This window comes from Monodelphis domestica, chromosome 3, assembly GCF_027887165.1.
Source record: "Monodelphis domestica isolate mMonDom1 chromosome 3, mMonDom1.pri, whole genome shotgun sequence".
Classification (NCBI taxonomy): Eukaryota; Metazoa; Chordata; class Mammalia; order Didelphimorphia; family Didelphidae; genus Monodelphis; species Monodelphis domestica.
In genome coordinates, this window is record NC_077229.1 from 264,211,546 (window position 1) to 264,233,984 (window position 22,439).

The 22,439-nt window shown below is 37.6% G+C and overlaps 1 protein-coding gene across 3 annotated transcripts in view; it reads right to left on the bottom strand.

Moving 5' to 3' along the window:
- The window catches only part of LOC103098366 (cilia- and flagella-associated protein 53-like), a 95,302-nt gene extending 79,807 nt beyond the window's left edge, over positions 1–15,495 (bottom strand). Inside the window, exon 1 of one of the 3 annotated variants that reach the window (XM_007487688.3) lies at positions 14,957–15,492. The gene's annotated coding sequence lies outside the window, so the exon portion shown is untranslated. Of the gene's footprint in view, positions 1–14,956 lie in introns of all 3 variants that reach the window. The other 2 variants (XM_007487687.3, XM_056823690.1) reach the window with 2 other exon arrangements.
- Between the last annotated feature and the right edge of the window lie 6,944 nt (positions 15,496–22,439).

The window sequence follows — 22,439 nt, forward strand, 5'->3', positions numbered from 1 at the left end:
GACAAGAGGAGGGAGAATGTTTAAAACAGCTTTTCAAATGGTTCTTCATTAGGCCCACACAGATTCCATTGTATCTGCTCCACCCACGGGTACCAATGCTACCCCTCTATTTCCTGTCTTTTCCAAGCACTTCCTATTGATTGCGTGTTAATTTAATTCAACAGGTGTGTTTTTGAATAGCCATTGGGTGCTAGGCATTGGGCACTTAAAGACAAAAAGGGAAAAGGTCCTTGATCACAAGGGCTTTATAAAGTATTTTTTTAGGAGTTATCAATGTTTTGGCCAGACTTTATGGTTTCATTGATAGAAGGGATCCCCTTATGCCATCAACTCATGCCACCAACCAACTTAAGAACCTCGGAGAGTTACCTGTGGGCATTAAGAAGTTAAGCAACTTGTCCAGGGTCATTCACTGTGTATTTTACCAGAGGAAGGCACCAACCTAGGTCTTCCTGACTTTGACAGCATCTCTCATGGTCAAACTTATTCCCTAGCAGAGCTTGAGTCATTGCACTCAGTATTGTTTCATTAAAAATATTCCATAAAAATGAAAAATAAAAGAAAGATGAGGTTGGCCTGATTTTCCTAGGGACACTTTGATTTTGCTTTTAGGTCTTAGATATTTGCTATGACTACGTTAAAAAGAAAGGATTTAGGTACATCAATGGATCCATTGTTTTCTTTATATAGGCACTTGCTATATAGCTGTGGTTCAAATAGAAATAGATTCCTGAGAGCTACATATTGTCTTTTTTTTAAACCTTTACTTTCCATCTTAGAATCAATACTGTGCATTGGTTCCAAGGCAGAAGAGCAATAAAGGCATTTTTAAAAAGACAATATATGGGGGCAGCTGGGTGGCAGAAGCCTTGAAACCAGTACCTAGTATTGATTCTTTGTTGTTGTTGTTGAAAATTTTATTTAATTAGTCAATTTAGAACATTATCCCTTGGTTACAAGAATAATTTTCTTTCCCTCCCCTCCCCTCATCCTTTCCCATAGTCAATGCACAATTCTACCGGTTTTTCCTGTGTCCTTGATCAAAACCTAGTATTGATTCTAAGATGGAAGGCAAGGGTTAAAAAAGAGGACAACATATAGTAGGGTAGCATAGTGGCTTGGTGGAATGAGAGTCAGGCCTAGAGATGTGAGGTCCTGGATTCAAATATAGCCTCAGAAACTTGCTAGCTATGTGATCCTGTATATTGTCTTTTTAAGAAAATGCAGGTTCAGGGGACAGCTAGGTGGCTCAGTGGATTGAGAGTCAGGTCTAGAGATGGGAGGTCCTAGGTTCAAATCTGGCCTCTAGTTCCTAGCTGTGTGACCCTGAGCAAGTCACTTGACCCCCATTGTCTAGCCCTTATCACTCTTCTGCCTTAGAATCAATACACAGTATTGATTATATGATGGAAGGTAAGGGTTTAAAAATGCAGATTCACATCACTGATGTTATATCCTATTTTTCTGTATTTATTTATTTAGTTCAATATGTCTGAAATCACATTTTATCTGTTTCTGGCTATACTGGCAGGTCCAAAGTTTGACACTTCTGCATTATAAGCTTGGATCTTAATTCCTCCAAGATTTCTCTTCTTGCTTAATCATTGACCAACTCTTTTGGTAAATCTTCCACAGGAGATATGCCAAAGTTGCTGAGTCCTCCTTTTGTTTTTTTTTCTTCCTTTTTTTGGGGGAGTATTTCTTGGCTGCCAGGGCAGCCCTGAGGTTAACCACCTGTTATTATGTGTCACACTTGCTATATGACTAACCCACTTTTTATTCTGGTTGTGCATATCTTCGTTGATTGAAAAGAAATGTTTTGTAGTGAAAATTATAGTAGATTCAGAGTCAGAAGAATGGGGCTTGTTGTTCAGTCATGTTTAACTCTTCGTGAACCCCATGCGGGCTTTTCTTGGCCAAGGTATTGAAGTAGTTGGCCATTTCCTTCTTTAGCTCATTTTATAGATGACGAAATTGAGGTAATCATGGTTAAGTGATTCACCTAGGGTCACACAGCTAGTGTCTGAAGCCAGATTTGAACTCAGGAAGATGAGTCTTCCTGACTTGAGGTCCAGCACTCTATCTATTGAGTCATCTAGCTTCTGGATGCTGGCTAATCCCACTTATCTATGTGATTCTTAGCAAATCATATCTCCTCTCTGGGGCTTAGTATCCTTAGTAGAAAATAAGAAAGTGAGACTAGATAAGTTCTTTAGTCTCCTTCAGTCTTTAATCAAATGATCCATGCCCAAGGACTTCGACATGCCACCTACATTGACACAACTAAAAACTTGGGAGCTTTATGAAAATTCTTGGTAATATTCTAAAAGAAATTATCACACAGATGGTTTGTGAACTCTTGCAAAGGGAAAGTGGCTGACAAATCATCTCACTATAGTGTTGAGTTAATAGTTAGAAGAACCATGTTTCAGTTCTGATTCTGCCACTACCAGTTCTAATGTTTTTATGAGGTTATCTTTTATGTAAGACCATATATCTATTGAAACTTGTCATACAAGGCACAAGATGGTGGTCAAAGTCTTATTTCTGCCTAAATGATCAATTCTTTTTAAACAAATATTTTCCCACTTACATATAATAACAATTTTAACATACATTTCCCCAAACTTTGAAATCCAAATTCTCTCCTTTCCTCCCTCCCTCTTCTCCTTCCTGAGATGACAATTTGATCCAAGTTATCCATACATGATTATATAAAACATATTTGTATTTCTAGCCAGTTCTTTTAAAAAAAAACACATTTAGCTATCTCAGTAAAGATCAAGGAGTTTACTCAAGACAAAATTATTGAGTTTATTATGCACTGGGCTATTGTGTTCAGTTGCTTTTGGGTCTTGATAATGGAATTTGCTATTTTTTAACCAATACTAATTTAAAAGAAATTAACTGGGAGACATCTAGGCAGTATAGTGAATAGAGGGCCAGACTTGGTATTGGAAGAACCTGGGTTCAAATTGGCCTCAGATGCTTCCTACCTGTGTGACCCTAGGCAAGTCACTTAACCCTCATTGCCTAGCACTTACCATTCTTCTGCCTTGGAACCAATACATAGTATTGATTCTAAGATAGAAAGTATGGGTTTAAAAAGGGGGGGAAGGGGAAAGATGTCCTTCAAACTTGTCCTTCAAATGAATTTCTTCTTTTTTTAATTTGCAAAAATTTACTCAATTAATTAATTTAGAATATTTTTCCATGAAATGAGGGGATGCCCTTCAATTGGGGAATGGCTGAACAAATTGTGGTATATGTTGGTGATGGAATACTATTGTGCTCAAAGAAACAATGAATTGGAGGAATTCCATGGAGACTGGAACAACCTCCAGGAAGTGATGCAGAGCTAAAGGAGCAGAACCAGGAGAATATTGTACACAGAGACTGAGACACTGTGGTACAATCAAATGTAATGGACTCCTCCATTAGTGGCAATGCAGTGATCCTGAACAACTCAGAGGAATCTACAAGAAAAACCACTATCCACATTCAGAGGAAACACTGTGGGAGTAAAACCACTGAAGAAAAACAACTGCTTGAATACATGGGTCGAGGGGATCTGATTGGGGATGTAGACTCTAAATGAACATCCTAATGCAAACACCAACAACATGGAAATGGGTTCTGATCAAGGGCACATGTAATACCCAGTGGAATTGCATGTTGACTATGGGAGGGGTGGGGAGAGGGGAGGGAGGAATAGAATATGATTTTTGTAACCAAGGAATAATATTTGAAATTGACCAAATAAAAATTTAAAAATTAAAAGAATATTTTTCTATGGTTACAAGATTCATGTTCTTTCCCTCCTCTTCCCCCTCCCCCCATAGCTGATGTGCGATTTCACTGGGTTTTATATGTGTTACTGATCGAGATCTATTTCCATATTATTGATATTTGCACTTGGGTGATCATTTAGAGTCTACATCCCCAGTCATATCCCCATCAACTCATGTGATCAAGCAGTTGTTTTTCTTTTGTGTTTCTACTCCCATAGTTCTTCCTCTGAGTGTGGATAGTGTTCTTTCTCATAAATCCCTCAGAAATGCCTTGGATCATTGCACTGTTGCTAGTAGAGAAGTCCATTACAATCAATTGTACCACAGTGTATCAGTTTCTGTGTACAATGTTCTCCTGGTTCTGCTCCTTTTGCTCTGCATCAGTTCCTGGAGGTCTTTCCAATTCACATGGAATTGCTATATTTCTTTATTCCTTTGAGCACAATAGTATTCCATCACCAACAGATACCACAATTTGTTCAGCCATTCCCCAATCAAAGGGCATCCCTTCATTTTCCAATTTTTTTGCCATCACAAAGAGCATGGCTCTAAATATTTTTGTACAAGTCTTTTTTGTTATGATTCAAATGAATTTCTTTTCATGTCACCTTGATCATATCATATGATCTCTCTGAGCTTCAATTTTTCTCATCTGTAAAATTAAGGAATTTAAGACTAGAACACTGCCAAAGTTTTGCTGAACATTAAAATCTTTCAATCCTACTAGAGCAAGCCTGGTTCCTGCCATGTTTCACATCAGGGAAGATTATGCCATGTCAACATATTAAAAGGTTAAAGTCAAATGAGATAATGCTTGGAAAGCTCTTAGGACAGTGCCTGGCAGATAGTAAGTGCTGTCCTCCCACCTGCCCCCCTTTTTAAAACACTTACTTTATGTCTTTATGTCATAGTATTGTTTTTAAGATAGACTAATGGCAAAAGCTAGACCTTTAGGGTTAAGGGATCTGCCCAAGTTCACACAGCTAGGAAATGTTTGGGAATAGATTGGAATCCAAGTACTTCTGACTCCAGACCTGATGCTCTATCCACTATGCTACCTAGCTAACTCTTCCCTCTCCTTGTGATGGCTAGTCATGGTACAGGGACAATTCTGGGCTCTTACCCATCAAAATATAAGCTTTTAAGAGGTTCTACCAGGCTTGACACAGTGGTAGACTTTATATCTTGTTTGATGACCAGTCTTGCTAAATTCAGAAAGGCTCATAACCAGATTGGCTACAAAGTGATGAATTTTTTGGTTACAGAAACTTTGAAAATTGTTTGCCAAGTGGGAGAGAATCATTAGCCTTTGTCAGTAGAGAGAATAGCTACATTTTGGAAATAACAGATCTTTTAATCACTGAAGGAAGTAGAAAAGTAGATTAAAGGAAATGCCATAAACAAATTTGATATTTATTTAGACACATGCATACATGTATAGGTAGTATCTACATAATGCCCATTTTAGCATGTCTATACATATGGTATTTTAAAATAGCCTATAAAATTATTAACAAAAAGAAGACATTCCAAAATTATAATAGTAGAGGCTGATGGAGATGGAGAAGGGAAGGAAATAAGTATTTGTATAATGCAACCATATGCCAGGAACTGTTAAGCACTTTACAAATATTATCTCATTTGATCTTCACAACAACTCTGAAGTAGATGTTGTTATTATCTCTGTTTTGTAGTTGGAGAAACTGAGATACACAGAGGTATAATTTTTTAAACCTTTCTCTTCCAAAATATTTATAGCCACTCTCTTTGTATTGTCAAAAAAAAAAAAAACCCCTGGAAATTGAGGGGATGCTCATCAATTGGGGAATGGCTAAACAAATTGTGGAATATAATTGTGAGGGAATACTACTGTACCTTGAGGAATGACAAGCAGATTAATTTTCTCAAAACTTGAAAAGAACTACATGAGATAATGAAGAATGAAATGAATAAAACCAGGAGAACAGTATATACAGCTATAGCTTTAATATTTGAAGAATAATTTGTGAGTGTTATCCTCCAGAAAATGAACTGAGAAGTGGAAGTACAAAAGACATAATCTATATATTTTGGTGGATGATGCCTTCAATGGTGCAGTGAAGGAAGGGAAGAGAAAAATAAAAAATGAAAATAACAAACCTTTCCCTTCCATCTTAGAATCAATGATTCCCAAGTCAAAAGAATGGTAAGGGGTGGGCAATTGTGGTTAAGTGACTTGCCCAGAGTCATACAACTGTAAATTATCTGAGACCAGATTTGAACCTAGAGCCTCCCATCTCTGGGCCTGGCTTTCTATCTATCCTGCCCCTTAACAGAGATGTTTTTTGACTTACCTAGGGTCACACAACTATTAAGTGTCTGGGGCTGGTTTTGAACTCAGATCTTCTTAGCTACGGGTCCAGCATTATATTTACTTCACCACTTAGTTGCTTTAGCTAAATAACAAGGGGTTTTGGCAGAATAACAGCTCCATATGTGACACCATGTGTGATGTCATGCCAACCAGAGGAGCTAATGCAATTTTAGACTTCACTCATAAAATAGAACATCCAGAAGAAGGAGAAAATAGCTGCATTCTGCCATGGTTAGACTCTACCTAGAATATTGGGTTCATTGCTAGGATTCCTTTTTTAAGAGGGACATCCACAAAGTTGAACCAAAGCTGGGTGCCCAGGATAGTGAGGAGTCTAAAAACCATGTCTTAGAAAAAATTGTTGAAGGAGGTAGAAATGTTGAGCCTTAAAAAAAGAAGAGAGGGAATATGGCAGTTGTCTTCAAATGATTATGGAGTTACCATTTGGAAGAGACTTCAGATTTTTTTGAGAGAAGATGTAACTATTAGTTCCAGAGGGTAGAGCAAAAAAAAAAAAGAAATAGAGGTGGTGGCATGGAGGAAGCTTTTAATTCATGGTAGGGAAGAACTTTCTAACAATTAGAGTTGTGGCAAAGTGGATTAGATTGTCCTCTGACAAGTTCTCCAGAGTTATTGGATTAGCTATCTGTGAATTAGTAGGATTCCTTCATTAGCTGTAAGGTTCTATTAAATGACTTCTCAGCCATCAATCAACAAGTATTTATTTATCAATTTTGAGTTACCATTTACTTTTATTATATATAATAATAGAATATGCAACATAACCACAATATAATATATATGATTTGTTATAAATATGTAATAAATTATAATAAATATCCTCATCCCAGAGAAACACATCTTCACATCTGCTATGTCTGAACATCTATCTCATTCTTTCCCCTCCCCTTCCCTCTTCTCTCTCCTCCCTCCCCAAAGTGGCAGGTAGTATGATATAGATTGTACATACATTATCATATAATATATATTTCCTTATTCATCATGTTTTGAAACAAGACACGTTTTGCTTACACTAGAGAAAAATTCACTGAGGAAATAAAGTGAAGAGTGGGAATGTTTTAATCTGCATTTGGACTGCATTTGGACTCCATCTGCTCCTTCTATGGCAGTGGATATCCTTTTCTCTCATGAGTCTCTTGGAGTTGTCCTGGATCCTTGCCTTATTGATAATAGTTGAGTCATCACAAGTGATCATCATACTGTATTGTTGTTACTGTGTATAATTTTCTGGTTCTGCTTACAAATATTTACTAAGTGTTTACTATGGGGGAGGGGCAGCTAGATGGATCAGGGGAATGGAAGTCAGGTCCAGAGACAGGAAGTCTTGGGTTCAAATGTGGCAGCAGACACTTCTTGAATATGTGACCCTGAGTGAATCTCTTACCCTCCATTGCCTAGCCCTTACTACTCTTTCTGCCTTGGGATCAGAACACAGTGTTGATTCTAAGACAGAAGATGAGTTGTTTTTTGTTTGTTGTTTTTTTTTAAAGAGAATTTACATTGTCCCAAGAACTGTGCTAAACATGGAGGAGACAGAGAAAAACAAGAACAGTCCCTGCCCTCAAGGGGCTAATGCTCTAATAGAAAACATAGCATATACACAGGGATGTATAAAATACGTGTGAAGCAATGGATGTGTGTTCAAGGACTGGTACATCTGAGGTAAATATTTGCTCAGCCCTTTCAAGACTGTTCATCCACCTTTGTTCACCTGGCACCCAATTCTGACTTGTGATTCTAGGAAGTTGTAGAATACATGTGGTCAAATCCCACAAAACTATCCTGGCAGACAGGCTAAACCAGGCTGAGGGTAACTCAAATCCATTGTGAGTTAGGGAATGTCTCCTGCAAGCATTTGGAGAATTAGAGCCCTGGAAGAATGGGCAGATGATAACAATTTGTTCCAATGGCCACAAAAGCTGCTGAAATGCTTACTGCGGAGCACTTGGGGCTTGGTTAGATGATGAAGATGCCAAGAAATCATCCGTTGCATTCCAGATCATCACTAGTCATCTTGACTTTTGTCCAGCAACTGGGATGACTCTGGAAGAAAGAGTGATGCTGGAGACTGTGCAACTCTGCCTCACTTAAATCCAATTCATGCATGCCAAGACATTACCTTATGATGTCATTGGCCCTCTTCTAAATGACAAACAACAAAGTAGTTACAAGATAACATTACAGAAAGGAAGCAGTTGGTGGGGGTTGGGGAGAAACAAGGAGGGCAGAGAACCAGGAAAGGCCACCTTGCAGAAGGTGCTATGTGAGCTGAGTCTTGAAGGAAGTCAGGTGGCAGATAGGAGTTTAAGGAGAGGATTCTGGGGACAAAGGACAGCCAGCGCAAAAGCAGGGAGATGAGAGGTGGAGTATTGTCTCAGGAATGGCAAGATGGCCAATACAGCTGGGCCATAGAATGTTTGAAGAGGATAAAAGTATAAAAAAAAAGACTCCAAAGACAGGAAAAGCCAGGTTGTAAATAGCTTTAAATGCCAAGTAGAGGAGTCTGTATTTGATCCTAGGAGTGCTAGAGAACAAATGGAATTTATTGAGTATGGGGATGGCATGCTCAAGCGTGCACTTTAGGAAAATTACTTTTGCAGCCATGTCAAGGATGATTTGGAGTGGGGAGTAACTTGAGTGAATCAGGTCAATTAGGATTCTATTGTACTAGAGTATAGGAGAGGTCATGAGGACCTGAACTAGAGCAGTTGGGTGACTAGAGAGAAGGGATGCATACAAAAGATTTTGTGACAGTAGAAATGACATGTTTTGGCAATTGACCAATGTGTGTGTGTGTGTGTGTGTGTGTGTGTGTGTGTGTGTGTGTGTGTGCACATGTGAAAAAGAGAGAGAGAGACAGAGAGAGAGAAACAGAGAGACAGAGAGACAGAGAGAGACAGACACAGAGAAAGAGACAGAGACAGAGAGACAGAGAGACAGACACACACACACACACACACACACACAGAGAGAGAGAGAGAGAGAGAGAGATAGAGAAGATGAGGAGCTGATATTGATCCTGACATCATGAACTGAGTGACTAGAAGGAAGGTATTGCTCCTTATTGGTAATAGAGAATTTCAGAAGAAGGTTGTTTTTTTTGGGGGGTGGGGGGCGGAAGATCTGTCTTAGGCATGTTGATTTGAGATGTCTATGGGACATTTGGCTCAAAATGTTCAATAGCCATTTGGTGATGTGTGCTTGGAGAACAGGCTAGACAGAGCCTTGGGCTAGATCTGGAAACCATTTCAGAGAAATGAAAAATGAATCCATGAGAACTAATGAGATCACTAGGTGAGAGTATACATTTGGACTCCCTTGGAGGAAACATACTTGAGGTTACTAGTGAGTTCCTCTCCTAGCCCTCTTCCAGTCAGAAGTATCTTTCCTTTCTGGGGAAGCCTAAGCTGAGTTTTAGAGAGACATCAAAGGCTTAAGAAAAACACTTCTGACTGTGAGACACGCAACCCTATCTCATTGGCCCTGCATTGTCTAACTCCCAGCAAGGGCTGAGAGAACATAGCTCGTCTATGTTATATTTTCCCCTTACTATTCTTCCTACTATTAGTAGTACTATATGAGTATTCCTCTTCATCTAATAGACACACTTCAGAGGATATTCCCTTTTCTCTGAATGGGAAACTCTGTATCCCTGAACTCACAAATTTGGGTTTATTCCTGAGTTAATCCAGAGGACTCAGAGACCAATTAGATTAGGTTATTATAAATTATATTAACCATATATAAATATAAAATATAAATTAAATTATGTCTAAATGATAGCTAGAAAGTCTCATCTAACTCTGAGAGTCTGTATGGTTCCAAAGACTAAAATAGTTTCCAAATTAAAAAAAAATTAAAACATATTTTCTTGACTTTGAAATGTTTGATTACTATTCCATAACTGATTGTTAAAAAACATTTTTGATGAAAATGTCAGAATCAATGGTTCTATGTAGACAAGGCCAAACCAAAGACATAGTAGGAAGGTGCTGAAGTTGCTTCTTAAAGTTGCCATGCAATGTTGTCTCATAGATTTTAATTTAAAACAAATAGTTCCACACTCCAAAATGGATTGGTCTCAGCACAGCATCATTCAGTCATGATGAGATAACAGCTCGAATCAGCCCTTGTCTCTCATTGCTGAATCATTCATTGCACTTTTGATCTCAAAGTAGGAATGTTTCAGTTGGTTCATTTAATAGGAAATATGACAGCAATGCTTTTTTATTACCTGAGGGGGAAAAAAGCACATTTGCCTAGTTTATAAAGGTCCAAGTGCCTGCTTCAGCTGCCTTCATAGCTACTGGAACAAATCATTTGAAAAGACGAACAAATAAAAGGTGTCAATATTTAGGATGCAAATCATATCAGCTGGGGAGGGGATTTTTGAGTGCACAAGAAGAATGTTGAACTTAGACTCAGGAGATCTGAGTTGGAATCTTGCATCAGATACTTTTAACCATTGTGAGCCTAGATCAGTTACTTAACATATCATAGCTCAGTTTCCTTATCTGTTAAATGGGGATATTTGTAATAAATACTTCACATGGTGTGGTGAGGAAAGCTCTCTGTAAACCTTAAAACACTATATGTTGTTGTTCAGTCATTTTCATTCATGCTCAGCTTCTCATGACCTCATTTGGATTTTTCTTGGCAAATATACTGGAGTGGTTTGCCATTTCCTTCTCCAGCTCTATTTATAGATGAGGCACTGAGGCAAACAGGGTTAGGTAACTTGCCCAAGGTCATATAGCTAGTAAGTGTTTGAGGTAGGATTTGAACTCAGAAAGATGAATCTTCCTGATTCCAAGCCCAATACTCTATCTACGGTGCCACCTAGTTGTCCCAATACATTATATAAATGTATGATATTACTACATGGCTGTAAGTTTAATGTTGCCTATCGCTTTTGTTGTTACAAAAGTACTTTCACATGCATTATCTCATTTAATTCTCACAACAACCCAGTGAAATATCCATTAACTATGTACATAATAAAAATGATAATGATAATCTAGACCTTTTTTGACCCAGATCCCTCATAGGGAACTCTATCACTAGCTTCTGGCCTCTGTCTCCACCCCAAGAACTTCTCCAGTCATCTGGAGGCTTTTCAGGATCAGATCCATTTCTGACTATCAGTTCTTGCCTCCTGTCTGAACTCCTCTAGGATATACCTCCACCTGTTCCTGCCTGCTTTGAAGTGGGTTTCCACATACTCCTAGGATATATCCCTGCCTTCCACAGAGATGAAATTCAAGGGAGGGCCTTGAGTAATATATTCATCTTCCCTCCATCAGCAGACCTCCCTCTCTAGCCACTAGTGAGATGTCTTGGATTCATTCCTTTATGGTTGCATACCTTTCTTGCTCTGGTCCTTCTGTGACTATCCTTTTACAAACCAAACTCCATTCTCTGTCCTTCAATCCTATCTTTTCTTCTCAACCCTACTCATCTCTATAATGTCATACTTCACACTACCAGCCCCTTCCACTGTCTCTAATTCTCCTTAGTGAACTGGTTCAATTCTACACTATCCTCTACACATGGATCTCTTTCCTCCTTATTCTATTGCCTATCTTTCCTGATCAAATCCCGGCCTTTTATTACTTCCACTGTGTGCTATCTTCATTCCTTTTCATGTGCTGATGAAGAGAACTAGAGAAAACCACAAGACTGGGTTGATGATACAAATTTATGTGAAATAATAGTATCTGGGTCCTCACTGCAGTAAGGCAATCCTCTTCTTCCCCCTTATTAAGTTTGTTATTCCACTCACCACAGCAGTTATTCCAAACCTTTTCAGTCTACCTCAATACTCCCGGGTGGCTCTCATTTTGGCTATCTATGTTGCATCATACTACTTATACACACAAATACGAGGCAATTTGCCAAGAGTTCCCTCTTCCCCTCTCCTTATCTCACATCAATTGGATAGCTTCTTTCTCAATGTCCTCTTCCATTTCTATTTCACATAATGAGTTGAATCTCCATGTCAAGGTAAAACACTCTACATGTATACTTGATCCCATTCCATCTTGTCTTACCCAATAGATTGTAACCTCTGTCATCACCATTCTCTCACGAGTCTTCAGTATTCCCTTATTTACCATGACATCTAATATTTACATAGCATTTCTGGGAAATATCTAGAAAATTTTTTATAAAATTATTCATGTTATTCTCTGTATTTTCAGTTCAGTGCTGCAATGAATCTATGACTTCCCTAATGTGGATATTCCTTCCAGTGGTGCAGATCATAATTCATCCTCATCCTGTATAAGTCTTGTCAATGTCATATATGTATATATATATATATATATATACACACACAAATATATGTATACTTATACATACACATCCTATACAAAAATTCATATAGCCGACAGAAATAACAGGGAGGAGGTCAATAAGAAATGGGGTAGGGAGCAGCTGGGTGGCTCAGTGGATTGAGAGTTAGGCCTAGTTAGAGGAAGGTCCTGGGTTCAAATCTGGTCTCAGATACTTCCTAGCTGTGTGACCCTGGGTAAGTCATTTAACCCCCATTGTCTAGTCCTTACTGCTCTTCTGCCTTGGAACTAATACATAGTATTGATTCTAAAATGGAAGATAAAGGTTTTTAAAAGAAAAAGAAATGAGGTAACTTTGTCTCAGATTGTCTTCATGAAGAGAAAATGTAGACTACTACATGCCTTCAGCATTAGACTCTTAGCTAGTGACTGTAATTGTAAGCCCCAAGTTAATCTTCCAATGTATATGGTATATGAAGACTAAGAGGCCACATTTGAGCAGATATTAACTGTTATGAGAACTATTTTTTAATATGACAAAAATATCCATATGATTTGTGTATAAATATACATATAGGAAATATATAAATATAATTTAAATTCTCCACATTATTTTCATTACAAATCCCCCCCACCAGAAGTAGAATGGATGATGTCTCTGTGAACATTTATCATTTAAAAATATAAATGTCATTTATATTTAAATATATCTAATTAATACATTATTTTTAATTTTAATTATAAAATAATTTATTAATAATCTATATTTAAATATATATTAAATTTAATATATATTTAAAAGTAGATTCATTTTGACAAAGAGTTCTTCCTTAGTGCTTTCTCATTATTGGTGGAGATGTATGCCCTGTCCAATTTGAGGGGCGTGGGCAAAGTTAGCAAGAGATGAGAGAGCTACAACCTTCACCAGTCCCCTTCTGAGACTCCTCAAGGCTAGTCCTTTAAAGGACTCCCTAGGATGAATCCTCTTTGGGGAATCATCAAGCTTTGAGTCTTCTTTAAGCATCTAGTTATTTCAGGTGCTTCTTCTAGATTTGAAAGAGAAGATGGAAGAGGCCAATTCCTATTCAGGTCACTGAAGGAAAGACTCTGGAAACATGCAAGTGGGGCTATACGTCTTCATCATGTCTCTGTTCCCAGATTACTACACTAGAGATTACAGGGAGTTTCTCTTTCAGTGAGATCCAGAACATACTTGGTTTGAACTGAGTTATCTCTTTCCCAATGAGGGAACTCCTTCATTCTCTTTTGGTATGGTATATATAGGTGGAATAGTAGATAGAGTTCCAGGGCTAGTGTCAAGAAGAACTGAGTTCAAATTTGCCCTCAGACACTTAAGAGCTGTGTAACACCTGGGCAAGTCACTAAACCCTCTTTGCCTCTATTTCTTCATCTGTAAAATGAGTTGGAGAAGGAAATGGCAAACCATTCCAGTATCTTTGTCAAGAAAATCCCAAATGTGTTCAGTCAGACACAACTGAAGAGATTGATCAACAAATATATACATACACCTTGGTTTATCCTCTCTATGTTTTGCTATGATTTAGATGAATGGGTTTCTTTTTTATTCTCTTATCTGCATTTACTGTGGAACTGATAATTGATAGGAAAGGGATCTAGTCATGAATAGCTTAAGGTCTTCCTTATCTCCCCAATAATAATGATAAAATGATTAGAAGTTAGTTTGAGCCCAATCATATCCCCTAGACTAGTGATGGTGAACCTTTTAGAGACTCAGTGCCCAAACTGCAACATCACATGTGAGCCACACCCTTACCCCAGATGGGGGAGGGAGGAAGCACTCCCATTAGGCTGCTGGGCAGAGGGTTGGGGCATTGAGAAATGTCTTCAGGCACACATGGAGAGGGGGGAGGGGAGCAGTCCCCTCCCACACTTGTGCCATAGGTTTGCCAACACAGCCCTAGACAAACCATACGTAAGAGAATAGACAGAAACATTTCTACCCCCATAGCTTCTCTCTCTGAGGGAATAAGAATGGTCACTCTAGGGAAAGCAAGGTGGCTCAGTGAACAGAAAGCCAGGCCTGGAGATGAGAAGTCCTGGGTTCAAATCTGGCCTCAGGCCTTTGGAAAATCACATAACTCTACTCATCTTGTCTTTACTACTCTTCTGCCTTGAAACTGATACTTAGTCCATATTCTAAGACAGAAGGTAAGGTTTAAAAAAAAAAGAATGGTGGCCCTCTTGCTTCCCCTCCTGGTAGGAATGAAAGTCTTCCTTAGAGAAGGTTGCTGGGAGAAGAGGCTAGAGATGCCAATTCTGCCTCCATTTGAACCCTACAAGATCAACATCCTCCCACACAAAAACTATGTGTGTGGGGCTCTCTCTTCCCTACATGTGAGAGCTAGAAATATCTATTTTGCCTCTCTTCAAACTATACAATCATAGCCCTTTGCCATAGGCACACTTTAAGGTTTCCCCTACACTGGATTCATTGCATTTTGACAAAAAGCTCTTACCTAGAAGGTGCTTATCTTTTCTAGCACCTGTTTCCTCCTGGTTGTACTGTTCCCCCAGGCAGGGGAAGTGGCTGCCCAGGCGCCATGATGCTAACTGATGCCTTCCTGTCTTGGCAGAGCAGCTGAGAGGTTTTTGAGCAGGCCGTGATGCAGGGAAGGAAGGAAAGGGATAAAAAAATCAAATAAGCAGAGATTGGTGCCTGGGAATTAAAGTTTTGGATGTGATAAGGCCAGGCAGTCGCATTGTCTGAAACATAGACCAAGTCAGTGTCTAAAGGGGCCCATTGTGGTGTGTTGGGATCAGAGGAGATTGCAGTGTCTAAAGAGGAAGCCAGGTCGAACCAAAGGTACACCCAGTTTGGGGGAGGCAAGGTGGGGAAAGGGTGGTGGTGCCTCATGGGAAAGAGCACTAGTGCTTAGGGATCAAGGCTAGGTAGAGTAACAGCTACGGAACTAGAAAAGGAGAATTTCCCTTTGTTGCAGTCATTGCTCCTTATGCACACAGGGTTTTTAAGGTGGACCATGTTGCCCTAGGGCCCCTCCCTCCAGCTTCTCCTTGAAGAATTCTCTTCAGTTGGAGAGCCCCTGTTATTGCTCTCGATAACTTACACAGTAACCATGGAACGTATGTGCTGGCCACTGACTGATAACAGTTAATGTTATTTGTTATGACTTTATACTTAGAAGCAAGATAGATGTTTAAACTTATTGTTGTTGTTAATTTGTTTCACTGATGTCCAACTCTTCATGACTCCATTTGAGGTTTTCTTGGCAAAGATACAGGAATGATTGGCCATTTTCTTTTCCAGCTCATTTGATAGATGAGAAAACTGAAACAAACAAGGTTAAGTAATTTACCAAGTATGATAAAGTAATCCCCATATGCAAACAGGCCCTGGGGAAACAAAGACAAAAATGAATAGATTCCTGGCCCTCAAGGAGCTTACATTCCACTAGGGGAGATCTAACATATAATCAGTATAGAAAACTATATGGGATCCTGGAAAGTACATCCCTCGAAGGTAGTTTTAATTGGTCTGCATTCTCCTTAATTCTCATTGCACTTTGTTGGCCAGTAGGGAGATGTTGGAAGCCAATGAGTTCAAAAGACACAGATTTAGTAATTTAGTTATATCTTCTTCATTGGAGACCCCCCCCCCTTTTTTTGGTGGTGGGTTGAGGGGAGACAGTAATGAGTAGATATGCCTGTAAATGAATAAGAGTAAGCACTGTTGTCTCCTGTACTAATTCATCTGGGGCTAAGGAAATTTGTACTTGGTTTCATTCAAATTATGCTCTGTCTTTGGGTGAGTGATGGACGCTCTCTGAGAAAATGAAGAATATGATCACCCTTCCAGTTAATAGCCCATGAAAAGATTTTTGTATTTGTATGTTCTTTTACAGAAGGGGTGGCTTATTTTTTTCCAGAGGAACATGGTTAAGACTGTGGTTAAGGGATGTTAAGAATTTTATGGTCAAGTCCAGTAGGAGTGTACTTAAATAGTAATTGATTTGTGACACGATTACCATTTTGATTAATTTAGCCCTTCCCTGAGCACTAGAGGTGGTGGGAGGACTAGCTGTTAATGGCCTTTTGAATTACTGTTTCATGTTTTGGGTACCGAGTTGAAAAGTCTCTTTTAAATCACTATGGTATGCCACAGTCAAGCATTTTATTCAATTTAGTTTCTAATTAAAGTTAAAAGAGGGCATGTCATTCAATATAAAAGAAAAATATATTAAAAGTGAAGGACTTTCTCCCTATTGTTTACCTTATTTTGCACCTGGAAAAATGAAAATTTATCTGTCACTTAGGGGAAAAATATTTTCAGTTAAAAAGGCAAAATTCTGAGCGTGTCATCATGGGATGATAGAGTTGGAAAATAACCTTAGATGTCATCTAGATCAATCCATTACTTTATATATAGCTGATAGAATATAAATCTTTTAAGAGATGGAATTATTTCTTTTTTTTATCTTTGTATCCCCAACACTTAGATTAGTGCCTGGCATATTTTAGGTACACTTTTATAGATCTATTGATTGATGGATGGATCTTTTCTGCAACATCCCTTTTAAACTTAGCATTTTCATCTATGCTTGTCTCAGAGGTTCATAGATTAAGAACTAGAAAGGAACCAAAGAGGAATGATCCCTTTTCTTTGTTTTATTTTTTAAATTATTCTACAATTAACAGGCACCCAATTTGTTTGCATTTCTTTGTTATCACAAAGAGAAAAGTTGTGAATATTTTGTTACAATGTATTGAACTTTTGTTTCTATCATTGACTTCCTTGGGCATATATGTCCAAAAATGGGATTGTTGGTTCAAAAGGTATTGCATGGGTCATTTAGCCATTTCACTTGAATAATTACAAATTGAAACATGGAATAACTGAACCATCTTTACTGTCCCATCTTTAAGACATTCCTTCTTCCCATAGTATCACATAGCAACTCCTCATTCAATATTGACTATTTCCACATTTATTCATCAGGGAATACCCTTTAAAAATTTATTTTTATTGTCATGCAAAATATGCTTTTTCATACATAACCACAACCTCCAAATAAGACCCTAAATACACTGATGTGAAAGATGACTCTGACAGTTCTTTCTCTGGAAATAGTTAGCATTCCCTGTCATAAACCTTTCAGAATTGTCCCAGATCATTGCATTATTGAGAGTGCACAAGTTCGCACAGATGGACATCATACAATATTGCTGTTACTATGCACAGTATTCTCTTAGTTCTGCTTATTTCACTGTGCATCAGTTTCCATAGATCTTTCCAACTTTTTCTGAAATTATCTTACTCATCATTTTACTGTACTATAGTACAGTAGTGTTCTATCAACACCATGTACCACAATTTGTTCAGCCATTCTCCAACTGACAGATATTTCTTCAATTTCCAATTCTTTGCCCCTACAAAAAGAGATGCTGTAAATATTTTTTTAGAAGTAGGCCTTTCCCCCCTTTTTATGATCTCTTTGGGATACAGACTCAGTGGTGATCATCAGAGAATACCTTTATCTTTTATGGTGACCAGGATAACTAGCATCACAGGAGTAGATGAGCTTACCATTCTTTCCTCTTTGGTGCCTCAAAACAAACAAACAAACAAACCAAAAAAACAACATTTTTTTGCCCTGACTGCACCATACATATCTCTGTATCTATCTGTAGATCTCTGCCTCCTTGTCAGATTCTTACCTTAATTGCTGTAATGGCTGCCATTTGCATCTTAAAGTTCCCTATTCCCCATCAGCAACCCAGGACCCTGCACTTTCATAGATTCATCTCAGTTGAGATCAGTTGCCCTTGACCTAGTGTCATGTGTTCAGACTGCTTTATGGCTAGGTAGAATAAGGGACAAAAGCTTTCCTTCCACAATTAGAGACAAGACTCAGTCATTTTGGAAGAAATGATGCATTGATTAAAATGTACACTAAGCAGTGGTTTACAAACTTTATGTAGGGATTTTCTTTGTATGCAAAAAAAAAAAAATTTGTCCTGGGCCCACATTTTTCATTCATATAAAAATAATTTGTTTTAATTTTCCAGCATGTGAGTCAATGTTAAATATGCAATAAAATAGCACAATTGAGATTTCTATTGATAAAATCACTTATAATGTGCATATTTATGATGTACAAAATTATAACCAAAATTATAATTTTGTTTTGGTGATGCATGGGCTGTTTTGGCACAAACTATATTGATGTTGTTATTTGCATTCTTTTTTGATGACTAATTGAAGTTGACATTTTATCTTTACAATAGCAGCAGAAGAAGCTTCATTTTACAAAAAAGAAAATATTAAAGTTTGAATGACTTTGCTTTATAAAGCAGAAAACTTTTTAATCACCTAAAGCCAAAAGATAATAAGATTTTCAGGTTCAAATGCTTATTTCAGCATACTAAAAAAGGGAAAGAGACTTCCTTTTAAAAAATTATTACTAGCCATTTGATTTCACCAATGAAAGAAATGCCTAAGGAATTTATTCTGCCAGTGTACATTTACACCTGTTTTGCTTGGGATTATTTGGCCAGGGCTATACAATCAGCATGCATTAGAGGCATCACTTGAATACAGACCATTCTAACTTCAAAGACAGACATTTGTACACTAATGGTACCTCTCTTGCTTTTGATGGACTTAAAAAAAATAAAAATGATCCTCCAGGAAAATCCTCCATCTCTCCTTAGTCATACATCTTCATATAAGTGATGATGAAGTATGTCATATATCCAAGTTGCATGTAGGTAACATCACCTAACTCCAGGGTTGTTGTAAGGATAAAATAAGCTAATACAGAATTTGTGAATTATTTTGTAGACTTTAAAATACTGTATAAATACTACTTATTATTACTCTTATTAAAGTAGTTCTCATAAACCCTTATTTCATCCTAACATTGAATAGCATCATGATAAGTAATAAAATTATCCTGCATTATGTAATATTCATTAAAATATCTGACAATTACAATTTTGAAAGACTTCTGATGAAAAATGCTATCCACCTCCAGAGAAAGAACTGTGGAGTCTGAATGCAGATCGCAGCATACCATTTTTTACTTTTTTTCTGTTTTGTTCTGTGATCTGTATTTTCTTTCACAATGTGACTAATATGTAAATATGTCTTACAAGACCACACATGTATAACCTATATAAAATTGCTTGCCTTCTTAATGAGGGGGTAGGACAAGGAGGGAAATTGGAACTCAGAATTTTAAAAAGCAAAGATTAAAAATTGCTTTTATATGTAATTGGAAAAAATATTTAAAGCAGAAAGAAATCCATCTATCTCATAATATCTCATTGCTATCAATAGCTTTGCAAAGTAGCTTGTCTTTTCTAATATCACTTTAGACAACATCCCATACATATGTACCAAATGATCATCTTTAACAGCACCTGTTACTTTACCACTAAATTCAAAACAGAAATATTTCAGTTTCTCAATAAAGGAATTGCAAAGGTCTTCAGACAATTTTCTTTCCACTATATTTTCTGTAAGTGACCCTATTTGAAACTGCTTTGTATATGAGTCACCATACATCTTTTTGATCATGTCAATGGCTGTGGCTAACACCATATTTTCTGAAAAGCTTGTCATTGCTTATTAAAAGTATTTCCTCTGGAAAAGTGCTCTTTCTTAATAAGAATTTTTCATGTTTTCCAATGTATTAAGCTCTATGCTATATGAAACTAAAGCATTTGTACAAAATAAACATTGCAATTTTCCCTCTCCACTCAAAATAATACTTGTGAATTTCAATGATAAATATAGTGAATCATATCTTCTGGATTTTGGTTTTTTAAATATGTGTTCCTGTATTTATTTTATCTCAATAATTTTTGCTTGTGCTTTTTTTGATCCAAAGAATTTTTCCTTTAAAGCAGTTATGCTTTAATGTTGCTCATTAAAGTGTCCTTTTTCATAATTTAAAATTAAGCCATAATTAAATTTAAACCTAACTGTTTAAAGTTTCAAATATATCTCTATGTCTAGGTATATGGATTTTTTATAAATAAATTATAAAAATATGTCACAAATCATAATAAATCATTAATATGAAATCATATATATAAGTTTATATATCTGTTCTTTAGTTATTTAAATTTTTAAAGTGAAATTTTTAGAAAGCTATTTGTTAACATTTTAATCACTAAAGTTATATTATGGTATTTTGACTACTATAAAAATGGATCAAGAAGTTGTAAGACACAGCTTTTTTAGTAATGAACCTGGGTCTATAGACTACAATGGAGGCAGATCATGTCAACATCAAGATTTGACATGTGCAAAACCAAAAGTGACTTTGTTTTCCTATGAAAATCAAATAATTGTTTCAGAGTAAATCAGGATACAAGATGGTGGCTTAGAGACAGCAATAGCCCAGGCCTCCATAAACTCTTCCTCACTGGTCAAAAACACAATGCTTTGCCGGGACTGAAAACAAAATCTAACAATAGGACAGAGCTAGGGAACCCTCCTCCTGGACCCAATATAAAAGGTTTCCTCCCCAAAAGCCTGAATTTGAGAACACTCAAGTTTAAGAGGAAAGAAGAAGGAAGGTCCCAGGACCCCTCTCCCACCTACAGTGCTGAGCCTCAAGTGATGGCTGGAATCTCTGGGCTGGCAAGGGAGCAAGTTCAGAGGGAATACCTTGTTGGCAAAGCTATGCCAGGCTCAGGGTGTAGAACACAGGAGGCATAAAGGCGGCTGGAGGAGAAGCTCAGACCAGGCAGCCGAGACTCTCCATCATCCCCCTCTACCCCCTTCTGGAGGTTTTGGCCTCAGGGCACATCCAGCTTTGCAGATCAACTCCTCTGCCCTGGCTCAATCTCATCAATAGGGCAGATAAGAAGCCTTCAGAGGGCAGGGAAGCTCAAGCTCCAACACGCCTCCTCCACAGACTGATCTGAGAGCCTTGCTGACTAACCCCAAGGGCAAATGCTGCAGCAAACTACACGCAACATCCTTGACAATAGGGCATGAAGCCCAGCTCCTTTTCAGCTTCTGCTGTCAGCCTTGGAAGATCTGATAACCTCATCAATCAGCAAAACAGAGAAAGAAGTTCCTTCAGGACAGAACAGCCCAAACCCACAGATCCAGCACATAATGGAGAGGAACAATACTACAGTCAACTACAGGGGGGAGGGGGGAAAGAAGAGGGAAATATGAATAAACAACAGAAAAAGAAAAAAGAAATTACAATTGACAGCTTCTATCTAGGCAATGAACAAAGAGCAAATGAAACAGAGGAGTATCAAAGAACTCAAAACAAAAACGCAGAAACTCCATCGAATTGTATACAGGCTTTGGAAGAACTCAAAATACAATGCAAAAAACAATTAGAGAGGCTAAAGACAACTGGGAAATGAACTTAAAAAGCAAAATAAATTATCTAGAAAGAGCAAATGAAACAGAGGAGTATCAAAGAACTCAAAACAAAAACACAGAAACTCCATCGAATTGTACATAGGCTTTGGAAGAACTCGAAATACAATGCAAAAAAAAACAATTAAGAGAGGCTAAAGACAACTGGGAAATGAACTTTAAAAGCAAAATAAATTATCTGGAAACAGAAAATAGTGTCTTGAAAGCCAAAATTAATCAGCTTGAAAATGAGGCAAAGGAGATGAAAGATCAGAAGGAGAAGGATGACTAAAAATCCAGGGATGAAATTTAGTCTTTAAAAACTAGAGTCCAACAACTAGAAGCAAACAACTTCATAAGGCAGCAGGAAACTATAAAACAAAATCAAAAGAATGAAAAAATTGAGGAAAATATGAAGTACATCATACACAAAACAGAAGATTTAGAAAACAGGTCCAGGAGATGCAACTTAAGAATCATTGGTCTACCAGAAGATCATGACAAAAAAAAAAAAAGCCTGGACATCATTCTAAAGGAAATTATCCAAGGAAATTGCCCCCAACATCTAGAGCAAGACGGAAAAGTAGACA